Source organism: Hippoglossus hippoglossus, chromosome 6 (genome assembly GCF_009819705.1).
Source record: "Hippoglossus hippoglossus isolate fHipHip1 chromosome 6, fHipHip1.pri, whole genome shotgun sequence".
In the NCBI taxonomy this organism is placed as follows: domain Eukaryota; kingdom Metazoa; phylum Chordata; class Actinopteri; order Pleuronectiformes; family Pleuronectidae; genus Hippoglossus; species Hippoglossus hippoglossus.
In genome coordinates, this window is record NC_047156.1 from 6219373 (window position 1) to 6245322 (window position 25950).

At 46.0% G+C, this 25950-nt stretch overlaps 1 protein-coding gene across 3 annotated transcripts in view; it reads left to right on the forward strand.

Annotated features, from left to right (window-relative positions):
• Positions 1–25950, forward strand: part of tspan9a (tetraspanin 9a) — a 162048-nt gene that overhangs the window by 19188 nt on the left and 116910 nt on the right. For all 3 annotated transcript variants that reach the window (XM_034588311.1, XM_034588310.1, XM_034588312.1), the window contains one exon: positions 23686–23750. The gene's annotated coding sequence lies outside the window, so the exon portion shown is untranslated. The remainder of the gene's footprint in view (positions 1–23685; positions 23751–25950) is intronic.

A 25950-nucleotide genomic window follows, 5' to 3' on the forward strand; every position in this document is an offset into this window, starting at 1 on the left:
CAGCCAGCACAGAGGGTGAGAGGCGGCTGCTGGGTCCAGGTGGTTCACAGCCCCCCCGTCAGCTGTGAGCAGCAGCGACGCCTCAGACGACTCCTTCCTCTGAAAACACTGTTTCTCTACTCAGGTCAAACACTGATTTATAATCCCGTCCGTGGTCACTGGTGATGCTGGTGGACTGTGCGGTGGGGCAGTGACCTCTGGCAGGCGGCTGTGGGTTCTGCCTTCAGTCTGCGTGACATCTGTCCACATGTAGTTTTTTTTCTTTAAAAAACAACCTGCGGCACAGATGCAGAAATGTTTTAAGTCGTCTCTGAGTGAGACATCATTCATCCGCTCTGCACAGACAGCTGCGACTGTCCAATGTTACTCTTTTCTATTTTCTATTCAGTGGCAGCAGCATCTGGGCCCTCAGTTAGCTTCGGGGTAATAAAGGAGGTGGTCCGTGGAGACCGGTTGGTCTTTACAGGCCCTTTTCTGTCTGGTCGGGGAAAAAAGGGAAATTAATAGCCCAAGGTTGTCATCGTAAATCCCTGTGAAGCAGGCAAGATACTTAACTCCGGGAGAAGCTCTTATTTGTCATGCTCATTCACTTTGCTTTTTAAATTCTGCTCGCCGCTTCCTCCTTTTCAGAAGCGTCCAACGAGGGCAGGAGTTAATGGTCAGATTTTTACATTCAAGCTGAAGTCCATCACACTGCTGGTTTTTAAATTGGCTCACTTTCTCAAGCTGTGTAGTAAAGTAAGAGAATCCCTTTTTTAATCATCTTCTGCCAATTCAGTACAAAACTGAAACTATCGGCCTGTTACGGTTCGCTGGCTGGAATCTATGGTGAACACCTTATTCAGGATGTAATTTACATTTGTTTAAGTGTGTGCACATGTGATTATACTGGTGTGATAGTGTCTCTTTGTATAGCTCAGTCTTTTGCATCTGATTTCAGCTCAGGTTTCATTTTGTGTTTCGGATTTGTTTACAGCACAGATTACATATCGCAGAGGCCCAACAGTCCCCTTATGAAACCACATTTAAATTCTGGCCCTTTATCAAGATCTACACTCATAAATATCAGTCCCATGATATTTATCAATATCCATGAATGTTGCTTTGAGAAATCAGGGAAATTGTTGGAAAACGCTCTTGAAATTTATTTTTGTTGAAAATGCATAAAACCAGAAAAGAAAGAAAGCGATACAAATTATAAAAGCGCAGGAGTGTGGATAAGTGCAAGATCTAGTTAGAGGCTGAAGTACAGAGAGATGTTTTAAGTTCTCTTTTAAAGACGTTAACTGAACTAGCTCCTCTGATACCTAGAGGCTGATGATGCTGATCAGTACCTGATTCATCAGATCGTCAAGGTGCACAGTGTCAGGGGAGAACATCCTCACATCCTGTTTCAGCTTCATCACTCTCACTACCTCTGCCTCAGTCGTCCAGTCTCTAAATCTTCACATCATTGCAGTTCATCAACTCGCTCTTCAGTTGATAAGATTATGGCGTCAGTCTCCAAACAGCCACCGTACAGGTGTGAAAGTTCATAACGGCCGCCCTCTATTACTTTTAATCACAAATACAAAAGATTATTCATATTAAATAGTTGAATTTGTTCTTTTAGTGAGTAAGGACGTCCTCTGACTCTCAGGTGTAACGTTATGAGCTGAGATGAGACCTGGTTCAGGCAGTGTTGCTCAGTGTGGAAACAGCAGGAGAGGGAGAAGGGGAGAAAGGGAGGCTGGAGGAGGCGGAGGTGGAAGGAACAGGGGAAAGGGCAGCGTACTTTACACTCCTGCTCTTTCTGTAAAGACATCAAGGCTTTGCTCCACTGGGCTTCGCAGCACGACTCCCCTGCCTCTGTGTTTGATGGCCGTGTTAGCAGAGCAACACTGTTGTTCTGCAGGGTCAAAGGGGTTCCTGGCTTTTAATCGAACAACCAGCGATGTGGTTAAATGTGGCTTATATAAAGGTTATGGTTCTTATGTTGTTAAATACATGGGTACATGTCGACAGCCCAAAGCTGCAGATGCTGTAGATGACTTTTACTTTGAGGCCCTTCAAGAAGCACATGTTTGGGTCTGTCATGGGTCAGTGTCAGAGTTGTTACTGTGATTTTAAATGACTTGTCAAAGGTAATTATTGGATGTGTGTTGAGCCACTGAACACTTTGACCTGTAGGTGCTCATACATATTGAACATGTGGACCTGGAATGGATAAGGTTGAATATTTACTCTGCTGGAATTGTACATTTGCATTTTTTGGGGGCTTTGTACAAGTGATGAATCTTAATTTTAACAATGCACAGTCTTAAACTATCTTCATTATTTTATCATATCCATAAAGTAAACTTCATATTGTTTTCTACTAGCTTACTTGTCCTGAATAGTTACCTAAAGTTTGAAATCTGAATTATGTTCATTTGACGTCCGTTTGATGCAACTTCTGTCTTCTCGTCTTTTTCTCAAGAGAAATGTTTTGGTGGCATGCATAGTTTGTAATGTAATATAAAACTACAAAAAAGACCAACATGGAACTGATAACTACTTTACTTCTTCAATTTATCTTCACTTATTCTTTTGTACTTGACAAAGGTCTTAATTAAATGCAACTTGTTCTACTAAACAATATTTACACTGTGCATCACATTCTCTAAAGCTTTACCTGAACTTTTACACTTGCGATAAAGTAAATCTGCAGCACTGGTGGCGATGAAAAGGCTTCATTCACTCTCTGTTGAATCCACTGAGCCGAAAGCGGCGCCTCCTCCAAACTCCTTCCTCTCGAACCTTTTCTCTCACAGCTTGTGTGCCAGTTGTTCAACATGTAGGCTCCGTCCCCTGCGAGGACCTGAATAGCATATAAAAAACCCCGGAGTCACCGATGAGTGACGTTTCAGTGGCTGCAGGAGAGAACTCTTAACAATACCTACCAGCATTCCCCCCTCCCCCCCGCTCCTGCTATCTTTCTCTGTGTCTGCAGAGACCGGAGATTAATATTCATGCTGCCTGTGTCACCGGGCCTCCTGCACACTGCCTGTTACTGCTAATACTGTGAGGGCTGCTGAACATGACCTAATGGCTCTGCTGTCTCGTACATGACAGTGTGATTAAACACATTCATGTTCCAGCCACTAACTTCCCAGTCAAACACATTGCATAACCAAAAGCAGTGCAGGAGGCATGTGTTGAATTTTGAAGTTGCCAACATAGTAGCATGACTCCTGCTCCTCTGAGGCTGAGCTGAAACCGACCATCAGAGACCAGCAACCTTGTAATCAAAGCTTGCACTCAGACTAATGGGGGCAGGCACCGTACAAATAACAGCCTTATACTTAGATGACATATGGAACCTGAAGGAGCAGCAGCCCCTCCTCTAATCAGAGAGGTTCACAGTCACGCAGCCCCGCGGAGAAGGAGGATGTCACTGCCCCCGAATCATCCCACAAATTGCTATAACGTTGCCAGATCAGCGCTCCGGTGCTAACGTAATTATGCCCACATTTTCTGGGAGCTTTGATAGTAATAGCGCCGCGAGCTGAGGGGAGAGCACCATGGCAACCTTAGATTCTGTCGTGGCAGCCGTGTCGATTTGCACCAGACGGAGGGACACTTTTTTAAAAATGGGCTTATCTTAATATTCTGAAACATCACAGGGCTGCAGGAGAAAGACGTAACTTTGTACTCTAGATACTGTGGCTATTGTATAAAGGAGACTAGAATAAGATAACGGGATTTCAGTGATGAGGGTCAAATTGGTGTTGCAGGAACAGGAGCACGGATCATTGTTTCCTTGCAGTGGGCGCCATCTAGTGATCCCTGAGCGATAGCATGTATGGATTTTTCTCAGTATAACCAGTGGCCTGCATGATGCACTGCTTTTTAATGGTATACACCTAATTTGCATGATTTCTGTATGCTTCTGATTGCATAAGCATTTGCACTGCACTATCATATAGGCGTGTGTGATTGGAAACATAAACCAGTTTGCAGGATTTCATAAAAAAACTCATGCCTCATGAAAACACTCTGAAGAAAAATGAGATTTAAGACGCCCTCCGACCCTCGAGGCTCTTTTATTGCTTTTTGTTTTTGAAGTATCTCGTGATGCTCTCACCACCGAACGTCTAACTTCATTAAACAACACCTAGATGAGGTCGCCCCACTGAATAGAGAGGCTCGGAGGTCTGTCGGGGGTTCTGTGGTAAAGATGTAACCCACAAAATCAATAGTGTTCAAAGAGAAATTTTCTAACTGTATCTTAGGTGGGAGAGATGGAGAAATGAAGAGGGGGGGGGGGAGGGATACTGGGAGGGCTGGAGAGATAGAGATAGAGAGGGAGAGGGAGGGAAGGTGGATAATTGGAAAGAGCCGAGTCAGCAGTTCACATGGTGTTGAAACAAGCTGTGGCCATTTATCCACATCACCTGAGAGGTGCGGGACCAGTGTCGCTGACTCAAAATCAATTTTCTGAAATTACTTCAAGAGCAAATTATCTGTCATTCATGACCCCGCTGTCACCAGCCCTGTGTTCCCGTCGACACCACTAGAGGTCAGTGTGACCCCGGCGTGCGAGCGCAGGGGGGCAGTGAAGATGTCATGTCGTGCTGGGATGCCTCGGAGGGGGGGGGGGGTAGTCTGCAGCATGCTCTGTGGTCATGTCTGCAGAGTGACTGCCTGGTGCAAAGCTCTGCTTGTTTTCTGCTTCAAACAAAATCTCTTTCCTCTGTTTCCTCGGCTCTCGCTCTGTTTTCTTTATCTCCTCCTTCCCCTGCATTTCAACCTGGGGATGGGTTCAACCTGTTTACCCCATTTGCATAAGCTGGCTCCAGAAATCTGTGCTTACCCCTGTGTGTTGCTCAGTGTGAGTGAGTTGGCTGTTCAGAGGGAATAGCTAATGACTCCATTGCCCTCATTGACGCATGTCAGTCTATTTCAGGCTCGGCGACTAACACTCTCATACATGGCCAAGAGAGAGCTGAGGATCTACGTGCTGGATCAGCCGTGCGATGTCAGCCCGCCACTCGGTTAGTCAAGAGAGTGGTTTTCAGCACTTTATCCTCCTGCCTCCGGAGCCATCGCTGGAGTGACTGTTCCAGCCTCGTCACGCTGCTGACAGCACTCCACCGACGGAGGAGACCTTCTGGGATGTCAGACATGTGATTTGACCTGATGCCGTAGCGGTGGCATTTCCTGACCCGGCCATGCCCCTCCACCTCCCTGCCCATAACAGGAGCCCCACTTCAGACCTGTCTCCTTATTGATCCCGATTTGACTGGTGTCCATTCCCCCCCCCCCCCCCCCCCCTCCCCTTCTTCATTACCCACCATCAGCCTCCATCCGAGAGTCACGCACCATAGAACCCTGCTCTCAGGATGAGAGTGCAGGGAATGAAGTTCAGAAGGGGGGGCGGCGGGTTTGAGGGTCAAGCCATACAAGGGGTGAGAACGAGCGAGGAAGAGTAGAGATGAAGAGGCAGAAATTGCGAGACAGCGATTGGGCAGCTGGGCAGAGACGGACGGCATTAACTGGACTGAACGTTTGAATGCAGGGGCAGGAAGGGCACTGCCAGCCGTGGAGGCTTGTGGCCGGCTTTCACATGACTCGCTGGGACGCAGGAGAGTAATAGAATCCCGACGTGATGTGCCGGGATGCTTGGGAGGAGGGATTAAATTTAGACACAGCCGCAGGCAGGCAGGCAGCTCTGCAGGGCTGGGTGGGCTGGGGGTGGGTGGGTGGGCTGGGGGTGGGTGGGTGGGTGGTTTGCAGCTCTGGGGGCCTTCTCTGGCCTGGTCCGCTTTACCCTTCTGAAAAGACTCATGGAGGGTCACCGCTGTAATCACAATATGAATCACCTCCTTTCCATACCTTAGCAGACTTAATGGCCAAATGGCGAGATGTATCGCATTGCAATGTGACGGCAGTGGGGAAACGGGGGGGGGGGGGGGGGCGGGGGAGATAAGTCAGCCGCACTTTATTTGCAGGCTCTGTTCAGGGGAAAGTCTGTTGGCCTGTGCAGCTAGAAATACTCTTTTAAAGGCAGTAGTGCATCGGCTGATGTTCCACGATAGGTTTCACATGAAGGATATACAGATGTTTCTCTGTCTGAAGTCATTCAGGGAGTTAAGTCAGATTAAAGTCGCAGCTAAACATGCAGCTGGATGTGACGTCTCTCAATGTCAGTGGTTTCAACCTTAAACACATCACACGCGTCTCCTTCAGAATTGAGTCCTTTCTGCTTGTTAATACCTCCTAAAGCAGGTGAATACCAAGAGAGGACATGACTCCAAGTTCATGTGTTCATTTCCCTTCACAGAGCCATTCGGTTGGTTGACAGTTACAGTTGTTATGTTGTTAGGGTTGGTTCTAATGTACAAAAATTATGAATGTATTGTTTTTAATTTTTTACTTTCACAGTAATTTATTTGCTAATTTGGAGTGACATTTCAAAATAAATGACCCAATTCAAAATAAAAGCTCTTAAACATATCACACATCTCTCCTTCGGTGGCAATTTCAAAATAAAATACCCTGCCCATAAGTGTCACGTGTAAGATTTCATATTTTTCTTCATGTTTGACTTTATTCAATTTGTTAATTTATTAGCGAGGTTGAAACTTCTTTTGTGCAGGAGTCCGAGCTCGTACCTTAATGATGCGGTGAACGCTATCAGAGAACTCCTAATCAGCTCCGAGAGGTTTGAGTCTCATCAGTTTGTGATCGTTTATCTTCTCGATGCAGCTTCGCAGAAGATCACAGGATGCAATATTATTTCCCTCTGTGATCGTTCTTATCACATAAAACTGACGTCTTAACAATCAAACATATTATTTCCAGCAATTTACTGTGGGAAAACAAACGATTCCTCAATTCACAGAACATGTGAGCACGGTGCTGTCACGTCCTCTGAGATCTCTATCTTTGTGTTCATGCTCCTAATAAGTCGAAACGCGTTCCACTTGTGGTCAATCATGCACCTGGTATTTTTTTCCCATTGGCAGGCTGTGATGCTTGTTGTTTATAATTGCTGGTTTATGTTATAGCTATATTATCTCATACGCGAGCTGCAGCCCTGAATAACAAACACCGCCCATCTGTGCTCTTTGTCTCACAAACTACGGCACCGGTGATTTAGCCGTTCCGAGCGAGTAGCACCGGGACATTAAAAGACATTCAGTGTTAAACCAAATGTTCCCCGCGGTTCTTTTTGTTCACAGGGCCGAGGATACAGATGTTGAAATGTTGAAATGGCTGCGAGTGGAGATGAAACACGGTGCGTCCTGTGTGAGCGACTGCGGCGTCAACAGCATGATTTATTTCTCCTCCCACGATTCCTATTCGTCTTTGGCAGGCGGAGTATTTGTCTCCTTGGCCTGGATCTAAACTTGAAATCTCTCTGATGGTCCCGAACAATAGCTGAGCTCGGATCCACGGAACCATTCGTTTTTTACTGCTGGCAGGTTCTCGCTGGCACCGAGCGAGTGTGGTTTGGCTTTGAGAAATAACGGTTTAAATAAAAAAGGGAGAGAGTGAAGCTGGATTCTGTCTATGTTCCGGTTGTAATACACGGCCACGATTGTTTTGTTTGTGTAATGTTCTGTAATCCAGCTTTGTGATGAGCAGATGATGCGAACACTCGGCGCTTTCTGCTTCATTACATTTGGATTTCAGTATCCGGGTGGGCTGAACTATAAGGAACACTTTTTTTATTTGGCAAAGGGTTGATAGGAAAACAAATGTGTTGCATTACCGCTAATCTGCAATATGTTCTCTCACCTGCTGTTTGCTGTATTTTCTCATTTCTCCTGCAGAAAGACTTTAAAAGATATTTTCCTGTTCTCAAATGTGGTCACCTCCGTCTTCTGCTGTGACACATTCAGACAAAACTAAATAATGCAGTGAGAGAAGATAAGAAATTACAGATTAGTATCTTAAAGTTTGATTTCAATAGACCAGCAGTATTTAGTGGCAGCTGCCTGGTGATTAAAACCCTGAGTCGGGGCAGGATCCGGGTAATTTAGATTTAGAGAGAACATGGAACATTTTCTTTGACTCTGAGACTCTGAACCCGGCGACGCTTCTGTTGTGAAATGTAAAAAAAAATGTTTTCACCCCCATGCTAATGTTCTTAAGAGCAAATTACACAGATATAGCATAAACAAGTTACAATCACTGGCAGCACATTACGTCTACTTTCGAGCAGAATCCAGTCAATTATTTAATGTTACTTCAGCCTCCATCAGTTTTCTGTCAGAAGATGAAATTATGCTTTTTGCTTTTCAGCATCTTTCTCTACAATTCAGTGATGAATCTTTTATGCATCTGTTTTCAACAATGAGCTGAAATATCCTTTTCAGCAGTCGCTCCCTAACCTGGATTTGAAGCTCGTATACACGCTGCAGGCTGTCTGCTGGGTCTATTAGCACTAATCGTCCCTATGTACATAATGGGTTTGGATGATAAGACAGGAGCATCACTGCAATATCTGTAAGATGGAGACGTCGTTTTTAATGTTTTTATCAGAGTGAATATAAAACTCAGATTCCTGGGTCTCCTAACAAACCCAGTTGCCCTCGTGCAGATCGGAGAGACGAGTCTGACTCGTGGGCAGCAGCCGCAGAACCTGTTGATTACATAGCTCATCATCATCAGCTGCCATGTTTCTGCTTTTGTCCCTTCCATCACAGAGTAAGACCGGCTAATTCCTCCAGTAACTCATTGTCTAGACGGACTCATCCAGACGCTGCTCTCCGGCCTTTGCAGCACTCGAGCCACAGGTGTCATTGATGTTTTTTTTAGACGTCACCAGCGACCTCAGCGGTCACACACTCTGGTCAGTGGCTGGGTGGTCAGCGATGACCCATCAGGCTGGGCAATAAAACAATATCAATTATTATTGCAATGTAATTTTCATCAATAGCAATATAACAAAGGTTCAATATATATCGACATAGTGTTTATGCACAGTGAAGAGCTATAACACATGATTGATCCATCTCAGGATCCTAGAATGTTTTTGCTGTTTGTCATTCTCTGCCTATAGAGAAGAAACCGCAGCTTTCAACCACAGCAACAATCTGTCTGTAAACGTACTTAATAATAATGTGACATTTATATAATTATAATAATTACTCATATTAGAATTTAAGTTTAACTGAGTGATACGATTTGCAATGACAGATTATAGAATCAGAATCAATAGTTATTTCTTCTTGGGCGAAATTGAGTTTTATTCGCTCCAGGCAAGAATAGAAATATAGACACAGACCAAGACAATAACAATAAGTACAAATACTAAATAAAGGAGTGTAAAGAGTATACAATTTAGAGTTTGTAAAAATGTGTATTATAATACAAGAAGCAGGACAGAATATGTAGAATCACAGTTTACACAATAATACAGTATGTACTACAACGGATGATAACTAATAATAAATCAAGGTGTAATGTGCTGATGTAAAATATATCAATGTAAAAGAGATGAGAACCAACCTGCACCTGATGCTGACCTTTTAGGTAGTGGCAGGTTTGGAGAGCAGGCTGAGAAATACGAAGGTCAATGACAAGCGAACAAATGCGCCCGACTGAAACATCACTCACCGAAGGTTTGGCCTTTCACAAACGACTTTCGACATCTCACTGTAACCTCTGCTGTTTTGGACAAATCATTTTTGTTCCATTACGACGACGACTGATCGACAACTGGAAGTAACCTGCAGCGTCGATTTGAATCTCCTACTATCTGGTGTTTTTACAGAGGGATGAAGCTCTTGCGTGCGAACCTCCCGCTTATTTCCCCCCCAGTTTGGAAATAATCTCTCCCCGTGTGTCAGTGCCAGACAGTGAATAAATATGCATTAAAGCCAAGCGCTCAGGTGCGGAGGAAGAGACCTGGTATTGCAGCGGAGAGAGAGCGGCAGCGTTGAGGAATTGGGCCGTGAGCGATGAAGGATGGTGGCGCTCCTGACACTTTGAGTCAGCCTTTATTCACTGTGCACCTTCTGTCATCGCCCGGCCGCCACTCCTTTCATCTCTGTCACTCGCACGACGCCATAACTGGGTTAGTGACACCCACGACAAATAGGGACCATCCCTCCTTCACGACACACGCATGATCCGTGCTCCCTTTTCCATTCAAACGCCTGCCGTCTGGGGCATTTTTATGACACTGTGATTTGTGCTCTGGGGGTGTTCGCTGACTTTTCCGAGGACCGTCTAATAGGACGCTCCTGGCCAAACTCGAGACTTTCTGAGAACACGTCTCGTTCTCCGTAAATCAAATTTGCGTTCGTTGCATTTTCGTCTTCTTAATACCGCCAACAGTTTATTTATTCACGAGGCTTTCTTTTACTATCACCCAGGAGAAATTGCAGGAGCCGGGATGATGAAGGTGACACTTAAGATGGAACGCTTTAAGATGGAACCGCTCCCACACACACACACAGACACATACCCATACCCATACATGCACATCTGGAGAAAGAATGGTCAACCCCCAGTCACAGATATATGATACAGCCCCGCAGAGGACAGTGTGTGTGTGGATCCCCCTCATGGGCTCGTGTGGAGCTCAGAGACATTTTGGTCACCAGGACACCTAAAGGACAAACAGTGGCCAGGTGCCAGGGAGACAGCGAGGCGTCCAATTCATCACTACCCCCCTCCGCTCAGTGACAGACTGGAATGACACTCACACACACACACTGTGGCAGCACCCTCTCTCCATCCTGGGATTCTCCATCTCCGTCTCTCATTACAGGGAACCGCTTGGAACAGACCAACATGGCGATATCGTAATTAGTGGGGCACATTAAAATTGGAGCCGTGAAGCGTGTCATTAAAAATCCTCTGCTGCGAGCCACCTCCGTCTTTCCTGACCCCCCCCCCCCCCCCCCCCCCCCCCCCCCCCAAATAAAACAAAAAAAAATGCCTACTGACTCGCTACGGATTTATTATTTCATCGCCCTAATCTGTTTGGCCTGCTTTCTCTCCGTCTCTCCTGTCCTCATCTCGCACGGAGATGGATGGGCGGCAGGACTGACTCCGGGCCCATCATTCACTCTGTCAATCGTCGGGGGTTGATCAAAGCGAGCAGCAGAGGTCCTGTTCCATCTGCGGCCGTGATTTAGCTGTGAGAGCGAGCGGATCCAGACATCTCTGTTCCTTCCCTGAGTCTTGTCAGTGCGCTGATAAATAAGAACCACAAGAGATGGAGGGCGTGAAGAAAGAGGGGTTTGAAATGTGTCGGTTCTGTGGAGTTTGTTCTTCTCCTGTTACTCGTTTCGGGTGTGTGTGTGGTAAACGAAAGAGAGGATGCAGGGAGCGGTGGAGCGATGATGTGCAGAGGTGGAGTTGCCTCGGTCTCGGGGCAGCAGCCGAAAGTGGATGCATGTCTCTGTTGATCTGCGGCTGCCTGCTCCACACTCATCATCCAGCGGTGTAGCTCTCAGTCACCTGACTTTGTACACGCGCTGCTCTCCGCCATGCTGTTATCTAACAAGCCTGTGCTGCTGCAGTGCGTTCTCCTCTGGCGTCCTCCTCCTCCTCTCCGTCTCCTCCACTGTGTCTCGGGCTGGTGTTTTTTTTTCACTTTCGAGGCGTCAGACCATCAGTTTTGTCGTGCACCATCCAGAATTGATGCGCCTGCCAAAGCAAGTTTCCTCAAGCTATGTATCTCATTCCTGCCCTGATCTGATGCAAACCTAAATCATGCAGGGATCTTGTGAGAGTCCTGAGCGAGACTAGACAAATGGCATGAAGCTGATGTGCCGTGTGCGTCTGCAATTTATCAGGCGGAAGAACACACACACACACACACACACACACACACACACACACACACACACACACACACACACACACACACACACACACAGAGAGAGCTATAAATACCAATGCAGGAAACAGTTGTACCAAAGTGTTTTTACTCTGACATATGATTCATAGAAACCAATAAAAAGGTGAGTGACTCCTTTCCTAGAGGAGTTTGCCTTTCTGTATATTTCAGCATTAATTCATTTTAATTGTTATTTCTATATCTCTGTTGTTTGTGTTATGTTAGCCTTTTGAACTTTTTGGATTGCACGATATCTGTATTTGTGTTTAAGGCTCACTGAGGTCAGATTCCTACCAAAAGCCCTGAGGGCACATTTAATAAAAATCGTTGTTATTGTATTCCCATTGTTTTGTATTAGTGTGCAATTAAATAAATCAATCAAGACGTCACGGATGCGCTGTTTCACATTGTCCAAGATGTAAAAAAACAATAAATGCACGAGCTTTCATGGCTGTTTATGTGTCGACCGTATAAAAAAAAAAACATCCGGAAGTTCAATGCACGTAATGATGTCAGTGTCTAGACAGCCAAATTAAAAAACAAACAAGAAATGAGCACGTTGTCCTGCTCAGTCATGAGTCATTTGACCTGGTAGAAAATTACATGTGTCCATTCCCATCACAGACAGAAGCCAGATGTCTGTGGTTTGTTATTTTGTTTACCACTGTCACACATCAACATAAATGGTATACTTATTTATGTGCATTTGAGAGCAAACCATTAAAGTTTCTATTTATTTCAACATAACCTCTTCAAATACACATTATGATGTAACATATGGGTCAGAACACGACTGTTTGTGTGAAGGCCCCGGACGTCAAGGCCCTGCTCATGTGGGCGTCACGCATACAACTTCATCGTGAGGTTCCACAGATTCACCGTCCACTGAGCAGATTCCACCGCGTTTCCAGGAGAAACGGGAGTTTCTAGATTGCTCAGAAATGCAATTCGATCTCTCCGTGGCAGAGTCGGGTCGTAAACTCTCTGCCATCGCTGCCACGTGGTCGTTGATGAATTATTCGCAGAAATTCAGCTCGACCCACATTTCATTTTCAATCAATTAAAGTGACATTGTGTGACTCCTGTCTGTCATGCATTCGTTCGGTGCGGCAGCTCAGGCCCACGCAAGCGCTCACGAGGTCACAGAGCCGCGGGTTCCGCTGCTTTTCCTTCTCAATCAAATAATGATTTTTTTTTTTTTCACAACTCGATTATAGAATTGAATTTTGTGTATTTGCTGACATCCTCACTGTAGCCTGCTGGTGTTTTGTGAACACCAATGAAGTCCAGTCATCCATTTGTACAGGACGATTTTTGTAAAATCATCCAGAGCGGCTGTAAGGGAGAAAAACAAATGTCTTAGTTGGCTGCTCCAGACATTTACCTGCTCTACCCAGACGCCTGCACATTCTCGTGTTGTTGTGGACTCGTCCGGCTCGGACAATCACCTGCTGCGTTCTTCATATGTGAAAGGAAAACTTCCCGGACATTCCCCAGAGTTCGGTACAGACTTATTGTGGTTTCAGGGAAGGGTTCAGCAGATATGATTGCGTCCCTGTTTGTTTGGCAGGTTCAGACTCACGGTGTCTCCCCCACCAGACCAGTTAAAACCCTGTGGAGCCAGCTTTGCTCAGTGTAGACATTACATGTCGAAGGTCACATATACTCTTACATATACTTCTCTCTTTTCCTTCTGTGCCACTTGCCCTCAATTTCCTCTCTTTCTTAAATCGCACCTTTTTTTTTATTCCTCACTTCCCTTGGCTTCGTAAGTGTTTTAACCTCCGATTTCACACTTTGCTCCCTCTCTTAAATCCCCTCTCTTCTAAATCTTGCACTCTTGTCTGCATGCACTTCATCTTCCCTCTTACATTCTCCTGCGTTTGCTTACACAGCGCCGAGCGGGCGCCCGACACCTGGGGCGAGCGCTGGAGTTTTCTTTCCTGCTGTAGTGAGGCCTGGAGGGAGACGGGAGGCCTCGGCTGGGAAGGACCATGTGGGGATGAGTGGAAAATAAACATGTTGTGCATCTCCTCTGTCTGTCAACGCCTGCCGTCAAAGGGAGAGTGGAACAGTTGTGGAAAATAAAGGCAGCTCAAGTTTACTCAGCTGGACGCCTTCATCTGACGGAGCTACACTCTAAAGCGAAAACAGCGATCGGTGCGTTTTGTCCTCGTCTCTCAACACGTTGTCCGTACGCTGTTTAGCTGCTGCAAAACTGCGCAACCTGTCTTTTTATATCTGCCCTGTTCATAATCCCCGTCTCAAGACGTATTGAGCATTAAGTGGAGAAACTGTGGGATTATTTCAGTCGGCTGTGTCTGTGTTTGACAGTCTAGTAGTGAGGTTTTGCTCTCAGCGCTGCAGCGGGACGGTAGCGCTGGTGTATGACAACCATTTTCCCGTAATTCTGTTTTCCAAGCACATATTTCATGCTGCTCACTGTTCCCTGTCTGCACTTATCATGCAGCCAATCCTCCCTGTTCATTTGGCCCCTGCTTTAATCCTCCAAGACTGCTTGTCTATTACCTTAATTTGAAACTCGGGGAGGGAAATGAAATAATAGCGGTTTTATCAGCCATAATTCCAGTATGGCATTACTCAGAACAGACTGACTGCCTGGAAATTAGCACGGAGGATATGAGCCGTTAATATCACGTCTCTTGTCTCGTGTCTGACCGACGTGTTCCTTGTCGTTCATCCAGGATCTATTCATCTGTTTCTCTCTTGTTATGTCACCCCAGCAGGGAGACGACACATCGGGGTTGTGGTTCTGCGTGTTCACTTTCTTAGTTTCACATCAAACGGGTTTATGCATTTGATACAAAAAAAAGAGCAGTAACAGAACAAGCTCTTACAAAAGTATAAAAATGTCCCATCCGAGGCAAATTAAATCATCATAACTGAAATGTCTGAGATTTCTGGAATTTCAGGCAGCGTTTGAAGTCCTGAGCGGAGCAGAACAGAAGACTGTGAATCCTGCCAACTGGTGATGACATGCCTCTGTCCGTGGTGAGGAGCGGATTTCCGTGAGGTCATGGGTTCTCACCACAGTAGCAGTGTAGCAGTTGCGCATTTCCCAGTCCCATGTACCCAGTGATCTCTGGTGAGTGAGTTTCCAAAAATGTGAGTGTCTGGCCTCGATGACTGCACAGCTGCACCTCTCACTGGCATGAGTGTGCCCTGACAGATGCTGCAGCATGTCTGTGTGTGTGTGTGTGTGTGTGTGTTTGGGGGGGTCAGAAGAATTCTGGCAAAGTGGGCTCTGCAGATGCCTCTGATTGCACGCTGGATCAGGAAGGAAATTCCTCCAGGACGATGACAGAGGAGCTGGAGCTCGCTGGGCCAACTCGTGGCTTCTGTGGCGAGAACAGGGAAAACCATAGCCACAGTGACAACCTAAGGCACGTAGGAACGCTTGAATTCACCAGGGACACCCAATCTGTGGCCAATCCAAACCTCTGCCTGTGATTGCACATGACGACTGCTGTTTATCTACTGACTGAAGTGCTAATCTGCTCTCATGACTCCCCCGAGACTCTAAACCTCCTCTTGTGCATTGGAGTCACGGTTGACGAGGGGATGGTGGTATGACCCCGGCGTGCAGAGATTTTCTCTTTTTTGAGGCAGGGCCTTGGGGGAAAGGTTACATACCTTTTTAGGATCCGTCCTGCATCCAGAGGTTCTGCAGCCTGGAATCTCCTCTTGCGTGCTGGGTGTCAGGATCAGCAGCACCTGCCTTCTCAGGAATATTCTTCTTCTGTCTTTCCTACTATATATAAAGTGGAAAAACTCTTCCTCAAGACAGCGACGAACATGAGGACCGTCGAGCCAGTTACACAATGAATTTGGTCGTGACTGCTACACGAGGCTGGGTCAATTCCAGTCTGGGTCAGCAGGTGTTTACAGTTAACAGATAAAATCACATTATGTGATTTTTAATCTTGAAGTTTCGGATACAGTTGCTGCCAGTCATTCAATTTTTATTGAATATTTGTGACAGTTGCTGATCACGTCATTCCCACTCGCTCCTGTGATACTGGTAAATAAACAGCTTCACCCAACGTTAGCTTTGTTTTGCAGATTCCACTCAGTCCTCTATTCCCTCTGCCCGATCTAAGTCCACATGTCTCCATCCAGGATATCGGCTTAAATCTGCTTTTTTCTTTCTGTTTTGGCCTTTTCAGTGCAAATTTCACTTTAACCTTTAAACAGTGCGATCTGCTTGTTTCTGTCCATGTTTGATTTGGTACAAGAACACAAGACAGTTGATTTTCCTGTGGGATTTGCCGGGTTGCAAACCACCAGAACTCCATCTGTTTCTGACCAGTCGTCCACGGTGGTATCGCATCCGTTTATTTCACCTTCCTTTAAGGCTAAGTAAAATCTGTGCAGGTTATTGGAAACAACCTGTTTGTGTGGTTTGTCCCGTCTGCAGGTTTCAGCTGCTCATTCATCATGGCAATAAAACTAGAGTAACTTTTAGCTTTGTGTTCTTTCGCACAGATAAAGCAGCTGCAAGGAAACATGGAATAATAGCAGCTATACACTTTCTGGATGGGACGAGAGGCTCGGGGAATAGAGGTGTACTGGGTCTATTTAAGGATTGGATGTTGGTGCTTCACAGTTGGTATTAAATATGTGAAAATTAAAAGAAACTATTATCCGTGCCAGCTAATATTGCGTGGGACAGATTGGCCTTTGAAAGTGAGAACCTGGCAGTGGGATGGCGGAACACGGGTTTGGAACAACATCTGCAGCTCGTGACAAGCTAACGCAGATGAATGGCTCTGGTTTGTCATCGGCAGTCGGAGAGCTTGCAAACCTTCCCTGTGGGAGTACAGGTCTGTAATTATATCACATTTGTGTAGTTGTTGAATTCATTCGATAACACTGGCTTGTACAAAATGCTGCATAATTGATGAATCATGATGCATGGGCAATGAGCATATGGCATATATACCTAATCTGGCATGTACAGCGTGTGCGACTTCCATACAAATGACTCTCGAGAATTGGATTTATGAATTTTGTCATCACCTATTTATCTGAAATTACTACTGATATGATGACATTTCTTTCTCGTGTCACAACTCTTTCCATTTTTTTTGTGTTTTATTGTGATTAATTTTGCATTTATTTTGCATTCTGCCGCCCTCCTCCGAGTCCCATCTGTTTATTTAACTCCCACGCGTAAACTCCACTTGGACAAGAAAAGGAAAACGGGAAGAAAACTACCTGCAAACAAAAACTCATTCTCAACACACATGACCATGAGTTATGTAACGGCTGAACTTTTAATATTTTGTTGCTCTCGTAACTAAAAAATCTACAACATCTTCTCTGACATCTTTGTATTCAATTGTAAGACTCAGCCAGCTGTATTGTTGCAGGGCAGTAGAATTGGAAACAAACACACCCTAGGTGTCAAAGAAACGTGTGAATGGGAAGCATTTAGCACTTAAACAGCTCTCGCCGTCCTGATGACAAAGCAGAACCTCGCTGCAGGGTGCACGGGCCGGTCCTAATGTTGGAAGATTTGTTTTCCCCGGCTTTGCCAAATGAGGGGCTAATCGTCGATAATCACAGCGAGCTCGCCCGAGGGCCTTCATGCCACATCTCCCTCTAATTCTAACTCTCGTTTTCCCCCGTGCCACATGTTTCCCAGTGAGACGGCCATCTGCCTCCCAGGTGCTGCGTATTCAGCTGGAAACCCAAACCTGAATCATTTTCAAAAGGCGAGAGAATCTGCGACAAACAAAGGTTATTGTTGACGTTGTGTTGCTGACAAAGCTGCGAAATCGTTCTAAACAATTGGTTAAACCAGTTAATCATCACACAATCTATGTTATTTTTGTAGTTCTTGCTCCCTGCCTTGTTTGCGTTTGGCTCAGTTTCATGTTAATCTCATTCCAATGGCTGCATCCAGCTCCAGTTCTCAGCTATAAGCACATAAAGACTCGTACTTCTTATCAGCTCAATTTGCAGACATTTCTACAGTCATGTCTTTGAAGTGTAACGATTAAAGTGGTTTGGTTAGTGTGTGTGTGTGTGTCTGTCTGTCTGTCTGTCTGTCTGTCTGTCTGTCTGTGTAGCGACAAGGCCTCGACAGATAAATGATGTTGTGTGAGTTGACAGTCGGGCTGATGAGATGAAGCAGACCTGTCAAAACTCTTCCTCACCAGAGCAGCATGAACCTTGGCACACACCTGACCCCTGAACTCTTTCAAACAGCGACAACTGTGTGTGTGTGTGTGTGTGTGTGTGTGTGTGTGTGTGTGGCTTCCATTCTCGATAACGACACTAAGGCTGAAACAGGAGAGGCAGCTTTTGTCTGACTATTATATATAATATATATTATTATATATCAACTGGCTGCAGCTGAGAAATTGTGACACGAGGTCAAATAATAATTTCTCGAAGGCCGTGGTTGCTTTCTTCAGATGTGAGAACAATAAATGGAGAAGTGAAGATACCAGCAAGCGTGTTATTAACATCGCCTCGACGGCTCGAGCTCTATTTGCTTTTTGTTCCGTTTCTAATTGAAGACGGCCTCGTGAGCTGTAGCTACGCTGACAGCCTCCTCTCACTGTACGTGTAGAATGTAATTGCACAGTTAAAGCTGTCCGCTGAATTCTGTCGTGGAATCTAACGACTCAGCTTGTGCAGGAACCTCCACGCGTCGTAGCTCATCTGTCAGCAGTTTGACTCTCTGCCAGAGATCACAGCGGCTTCCACGCAATCAGAGCTTGGCCGAGTTGCCCACCGTCTTAAATTACACAGCAATTCACTGTGATAAGTGCCTGCACCTCATTCTTGTAAATTGTTTTGAGAAAGTCATTGGTGTCCGTACAGTTCAGGGCAGGAAAGCGATGATTCGTAAAGCCACCTGCCTGGTTTTCGTTTTTTTTTTCGGTTTCAGAACTGAAAAAACATGTTTTTCTCAGAATCATGGCTGTGTGTGAGTGTTGCATGGACTGCACGTGTTGGATCAAGCTTCCACGCTGCCAGTAGACTCCATGGAAGGGAAGGGTATCTGCTTTGGCTCCTTTCCAAGCATTCCCGGCTGGAGGCGTCATGCCCTCCATGTATGTGCATCCCACTATGAGCGAAGGCTTGAGGAGGAAACTGGGTGAGACTGAGGCACGACGACAATGTAAAGAGACGGGGGACCGCGAGTCGGATGTTGCAGATGCAGCTGTCGCGGATTTGGAAAGTGACATTTTCTTCCCCTCGGTGCTTTGGTGCAGGATTAAGGTCGGACAGCGTTTTACTGTGCAGACGCTGCGGCCGGAGGAACATGGTCATGGGCAGAGGAGACGATACAGGGAGGGAACGATGGTGGAAAGAGATTGATCTGGACAGACAGATATGGAAGGACAGCTGTTGGGGGTGAAAAGAGGAAGGGAGGGAGAGAGATAGAAAGAAGTAGAAGGAGGGGGGAGGTATGCAGAGTCATTTATATAGATTACAGGGTTTAGGATTATACCCTTAGGCCTGTGTTAACACAGCAAAGTCATCAGTGTGGTAACTGCAACACACAGTAGATTTCTTATATGTTCCCCTCACACACATGTGGGGCTGTGAGGAAGTGGTGAGACATATAGTTTAACCTTTAGGGCTTAGCCAAGGAACTATCAATAGCCTGTCAGCGCCGCAAATGACGGAGTGATACCTCCTTTTTTTTTTTCAGGATGTGCTTCGTTCCACTTCCTGTCATTTCAATTTTACCGTCCCCTCTACCCGAACTGTACGAGGCACAGAGATTAAGCTTTCTAGTGTCTCAATTCATACATTGGTGCAGGAGAAGCAGGTTGAGCGTGGAATGGCGTTAAACCCGAGATGGCATGATCCATGACGGCACATTATAGACAAAAACAATTCCTGCTTCACGTTAATTTCAGTAAATGCGTCGCAACTGGACTTTTGGCAGCTCCTCCTTAAGAATTGTTGAAATCGTTCCAATCAGGGAAGCTTTGAAGCCTCCAGGGGCGGCGTCAACCAATTGTTGTCCATTTTTATGACTATGAATTCTTTTAATAAAAATCTTCAATGTTCATATTATCCAGAGACGTGCACCACAGTCTCGCTGCGCCTCCGGGCTTGTTCGGCGACGCTGCATTTCATGTACACTTATCTTCCGCAGTAAGAGGAGAACCAGGCGTTCTCAGCTGACTTGCCGATGTGTGCCAGCCCTGGCCGACGCCGCCTCATTCACAGCTGTGTGAGCTCCGTGTACGCCACAGCTGCAGGGAGCTGCTTTCTCCCACGAGACAAATGATACCCCATTACCGCACACACAGCACAGCAGCGGCATTGAGAGCCTCTTTCTTATTAAAACAAGGTTATTTGTTTTCGACGTCTGTCATTGCACAGCCACATATTTTATTCCAAGAAAGCTGGGGCTGACACCAGATATGTAAACTGCTGGACCTCTGAACACCAAATATTTACGTTACAACAGGGAGATTTATAGACAAAAGCAAGGCCACAAACTCACCAGTATCTCTCATTGCGGCAAACCTCCACCTTTACATTCACAAGGAAGAAGTAGAAAGCAGAGCCCTGAACTCTTTACGAGGTAAAGCACTGAGCCACAAGTGCACGCTTTCACACCTCAGGATGTCACTAACAACAGCTTAACCTTCTTGGACTGTGCCGTCCACTCTGAGGAGGAAAGGGGTAAACAGAAAACACAGACAGACCAGGAGGTGCCAGGTACTGATCTGTTCCTCTTTGACTCACCACTACAACACAAGCAAGCATTTATCAGAACGCTGCACCACAGAGATGAGGATGTGCCAACAATTTCCCAAGCCCAGGAGGAGGAGCACACCTGAAGGACACATAAAGCTTGATGATATCCTAACTGGCCATAGGTGCACTGCAGGTGGTGAAGAAAGAAAAATAAATGCAACAACATCATCAAGTGCTGCATCCCTGTGTTTTTCAAACCTATAGCAACACACTCAAACTAGTGATGTATTGATGAAGCAAGCATTAAGCAAATGCATGGGCCCAAACAAGGAAGGCCAATTCCTTGTGGCCTCACCTGAAGTTACTTCAGTTCCTTGCCTTCGACATTTACAGACATTTCTATGCATCCTAAGATCTTTGCCTCATGCCACGCCTGTGTGCAAATTTGAAGGTGCACCGTTCCCACTTTGATCAGGCTGGGAAAAAGGGGCTTACTCTAAAGTACAGACCCCCTAACCCCTCCCTCAACAGATGGGGTAGTTCTACAACACCACTTACCCCCCCCCCCCCCCCCCCCCCCACACACACACACACACACACACACACACACACACACACACACCTACAATGGTGCCCTTTCATCCCCTCCCAGGAGATTTAACAGCCTTTCACACTTGGCCTCATGTGACTCCAAAAACTAGACTGTTGTTAAACCTTGGCCTCGGACAACCCTCGTAACTCTATCAACTGCCATTACAACAGCTAAAAGCATTAATAAAACAAGTAACATCAATGGCTTTGGCGATGACCCTGCAGAGGTTAAACACAAGTGACTCCCCACCAGTTAGTCAGGAATTGTTAAACCTTCAAGTATCTACAACCATGTCTAGTTGAATTAACTTCCTGCACGGCCTTGACCTGGATGACAGAGGAATCTTCACAAGACTGAAAATTGCATTCCCCTTCGCTGTGAAACCCCCTCATAATACTCAGAGCCGTGTTCCTGTGAGTTTAAATCTCTTATTATTTTTAGATTGGAGATTTGTCGCTGTCTCCAGAACAGACTACGTGTTGGAGTACCAGGCTGTCAGCCTTCTTCCCTCGCCGGATCTTGAAGAATTGTGTTGGAATGCTTAAATGCAAACACCCACAAAGCTGAGAGAACGCTCTTCACGGTGTCAAACAGAATGTCATGTACTATATGTCTAACTAGCTATCATTGCAGATACTATACACACACACGCGCGCTCCACATGCTGTATACAGACAAAAAACAGGGTAAAGGGCCACAGATGGTAAATATAGCTCCCTGGGTTGTGAGTGATCACATCTCAGGCCGAATTACAGTCTGTTTATAGCCATAGGAGCATCATTAACTCTGCTGTGTGATGCCTGATGACCAGAAAGCAACATCTATCTCCTGTGCATGACTTACCGTGGAAATGTTGTCGCAGCCTCCTGCTAAATCAATGCCGACAGCCATCTTGTTTAGAGTTGGCTGTCCAGTGGGCTGTCTCCACTCCCTCTGGGATCAGGAAGGAGGCAAGCTTGTAATGATGAGGAGTAATGGTGTAATGTAATTATGTTTGTCTTGCACAGTGTGTCAATGGAGCCCTAATTAATTCTGCCGGCTAATTGGAGGAACAAACCGTCTTATTTTTGCCCGACAGTGTCACTGTTTGGTTTGTTCTGCTTTCACTCCGTTGGCACATTCTCGCTCTATTGATCACTCCATTTCTTTTTCTCCCGTCCCTTGTTATTCCTGCATTTCCCCTATTATCTCTCAGTGCTCACCGGCTGCCACACTCGCATGCAAACATCATGCACTCTTTCTCTTCCTCTCTCTCTCTCTCTGTTGTGTCGGCCCACTCAGCCACACCGTGCTTCTTCACTCCGTGTCTGACCCCAGGTCTTTTTTGACGTTGGCGTCCTTTGATAGAAATTGAAAACCCTGAAGCCGATTCATTCGGTCTTGTCCTCGTCTTCAAATACTTTGGACGATGAATGTGTTTGCAATGAAAGGAATATTAACACAATTGGGACTGTTGTAGTGAGGTTCACACCTGACTTGTAGGACACAGTGTGTGCACTCATCGCTCCTTCTCAATCAGGCTTCAGATATAATGCCTGAATGGATTTTTACATTGCAGGGCCCATACCTGCATATTTCAGCTCGACTCTTACAAAGCTGAACCTTCAGCAGACTCGTCTGGAGGACGCGACATTTCCCTGGCCGCTGTCCTTCGGGGAGCTCATGCGACAGCCTCTGCGGCAGGTAGAGGGAAAGTTTAGCCACCGCACCTCACAATAAAATGGAAACGAAAGCGGTGGCCGTGCCCTCGTAAGTCATCTTGTGGCGAGAAAAAGTGACCCCCACATGTACAAGATTGAAGCGCTAAATCAGACACCTCCTGCTCCTCTCATCTGAAGGTGCTCCTGGAGAACCATCATTCATGCCGTCGAGCAAGTGCAGGGCTTTGATATTCTGTATACTGTACCTTGGCTGTGCAGCTCCGTGTGGTTGTGTGTGTGCGTGTGTTTTTGTACACATGCGTGTGTTTGATCTCGGTTAGTGTGCTTGAGAAAGACGGGGCTGGAAGATACAGAAAGAGAATGGCATATGTGCACTCCCACATAGATATGAAAACAGAGGGGTTCGCTTTGAAGACTCACCCGCTCACCTCCACGTGTTGCCCCTGTGTTCACGTCGTGACTCCGATCCGTGCTGCAGTGTGCGAGGTCACACTCCGAGAGCTTTATGGTCCTGACCGAGGCTCGGACCAGCTGGCTGGCCGTTGTGTAAAATCACAGGGAGACAACTTTAGTGCACTGCTGCGTAAACTGCTGCAAACACACTTGCCAGAGGTTGCGCTGTGGAGGCTGTTCAAATTTTTATAACAACCTCAGGCTGGTCAGATACAACACTGAGGTTTTTTTTATATTCCCTGATTTATAGTCTGAATAAGCCTGTTTCTCCAGGACGTTATAATTCATGGGACTGGGAGGCGTGGGGTTGGGGAATACAGGCTCTCAAGAACGCACTCACTGGTTGATTGATTTAGTAAATGAAGGAGTAAACAAATAAAGAACGTTAGAATACTGTTCCGTGGACATGGTTTTTATTGACAGTATGTCCGGATATTGACCGATTCTCTGTTTTACAGACGTTTGACCTTCCCAGCCTGAGGTGCAGACGCTCTCTCTTGCTGTTTCTCGCCCGTCGAGGAAAGGTAAGATTTGCGTTCACCTGCCACACAGCGCTTCCCCATCTGCTACAACAACATGTTAACATCACAGCAAAATGAAACTGAGAGAGTTTAATTACCCAGGAGGATTTGAAAGCACTCTTCCTTTAACATCTTTGGTGTGCAGCCATGTTTATTCAACAACACCAGAAAAGCACTTGTGTTCACATTAATTCAAACATTTAGTTTATTCCAGCCTGCACCCTCACACCTGGGACTGCTCTGCATGCCGAGTTGATCGGGATACAGATGAAGTGAGGTGGATTATCTTGCCCAGAGTACGGTCGCGCTCCATAAGTGTGAGGGTAAATCCCTTTGACTGAAAGTGTTGTGGAGGACATTGATACCTAAACCCAGAGGTCCCCGCTGCACGGAACCCGCTCTTCTCTTTGAAGCTCAGAGGGGCTAACTAAAATTAGCCGGGCAACAGATAACCTGTGCCTCGAGATTAAAGCGGGTCCGAACCTGTGAGGCTCTTGGACGGCGCCTGTTGTCTCAAAGCCCGTGGAAGGACGAATGCGGAGAGAGAGAGAACACAGGGACAGGGCAGCGAGTGAGTGAGGGAGGAGGATGAGTGTTAAAGAGGCCCCCGTATCGAGGTGTAAAGTTCCAGGGCGGCAGATTATTTATGGGTGTTTTGGATTGAAGGGCTCAAGGTTTTGTATGTATTGCGTGACACGCTCTCTCTCTCCCATGGTGCGTCTCTGTGTCCCAGGAATCTGAGCGTCCTGCTTTACAGTCAGCAGGGTGTTTGATCTCTCTTTGATTGTATGTTCATGTGCGTGTGAGACAGATCTTTTCTGGTATAGTTCCTCTTTGTGTTTCACAATAGCTGCTTTCAGACATGCAGTGAACTCTGGATATTCTCCGGATATTCTCCTGAGGGGTTATATGTGAGAAAACAAATGTCTGAGTCAGTTGCTCCGGACAATCTTTATAGAGTTTTTCCTGCCAGCCTGCTTGTAAGTTGGCTTGTGGTGATGAGAACTGATGCCAGTGTTGAAGTGTCATAAATAACAGCATTCAGTCTCTGCAGCAGAGTTTATCAGTAGGTCCTGAATATTCTGGACATTTTCCCGTTCGTCTGATCCAGACAATTTCCTGGTGGGATAATGTCCTGACCCAATTCTCTGGACATTTTCCAAAGTGTACATCTGCAAATGGTTTATTAATGGCATATTTTCGTTGAGCCGGTTGATCATTAAAGCACATGCACAGTTTGATTGGTTTCATGGTTTTGTGACGCTTTCATTCCATTAAATCCTTTTTAAGATCAAGTCATTTTTTTTCGATATATTGTCTTTCAATCAAGTTGTCTTGTTATTGATTTCCTGCTTTAAAAGCACTTGCGTCAGATCACAGACACCCAGACAAATGACACACAATATGGTTTCTACTTAATTGCTAAATTATAGCAGTGTGATATTTTCAATTGCATGTTCTTCAAAGCTTTTATTGAAGACTCTGAAGCAGCAAGTACTTTTTTGATGATCACTTGTATTTAACTGAGGGGCCTCCTCCTCTGTCTCGGTTTCCATATCAGCCATATCAAAGCGTGTATATATTATTTAGACCGTAGCAGCACAAGATGATGCAAAGTCAGTTGATAGCCTCAGCATCTTCCATGTTTGAAAAGTTGTCTGCAGGGAAAAGATTGCATTTTCAGTTGTCTGCTCTTTACACTGCTGCTTTGACGTTGACATCTCCAGCGTTACTGTGTACTGCGTTACCCCCCCCCCCCCCCCCCCCCCCTCTCTCTTTTGGACTGTCTGAGATTGCATCTGCAGGCACAGCTGTATCCCTTTCTCATCATGGAATCATGGGGAGATTGTGTGCAGCAGTAAAGGAGAAAGAGAGGAAACACGAGGCTTGTGAGGTCCGTTTTTCACACGGTTGAAAAGTGCCATCGGGGGCAAAAGAGAAAACAGAGCATTTGAGGTTGAGGTTTGTTCAGCAGCGTATGTCTTGGCTTAGATTCTGAAATATTACATTTGCACACTGTGTGTGTGTGTGTGTGTGTGTGTGTGTGTGTGTGTGTGTAGGTGGGTGCGAGTGACTAAATAATGGTCTCTTCAACTGGCCATTCAGTCACATTGACAGTCAAGGACACATACGAGCACGTCTCACAACAGCTCCGCCGGGCCTGTGTGACCAAGAGCGGCCTTGCAGCACAGCAGAGGGAGG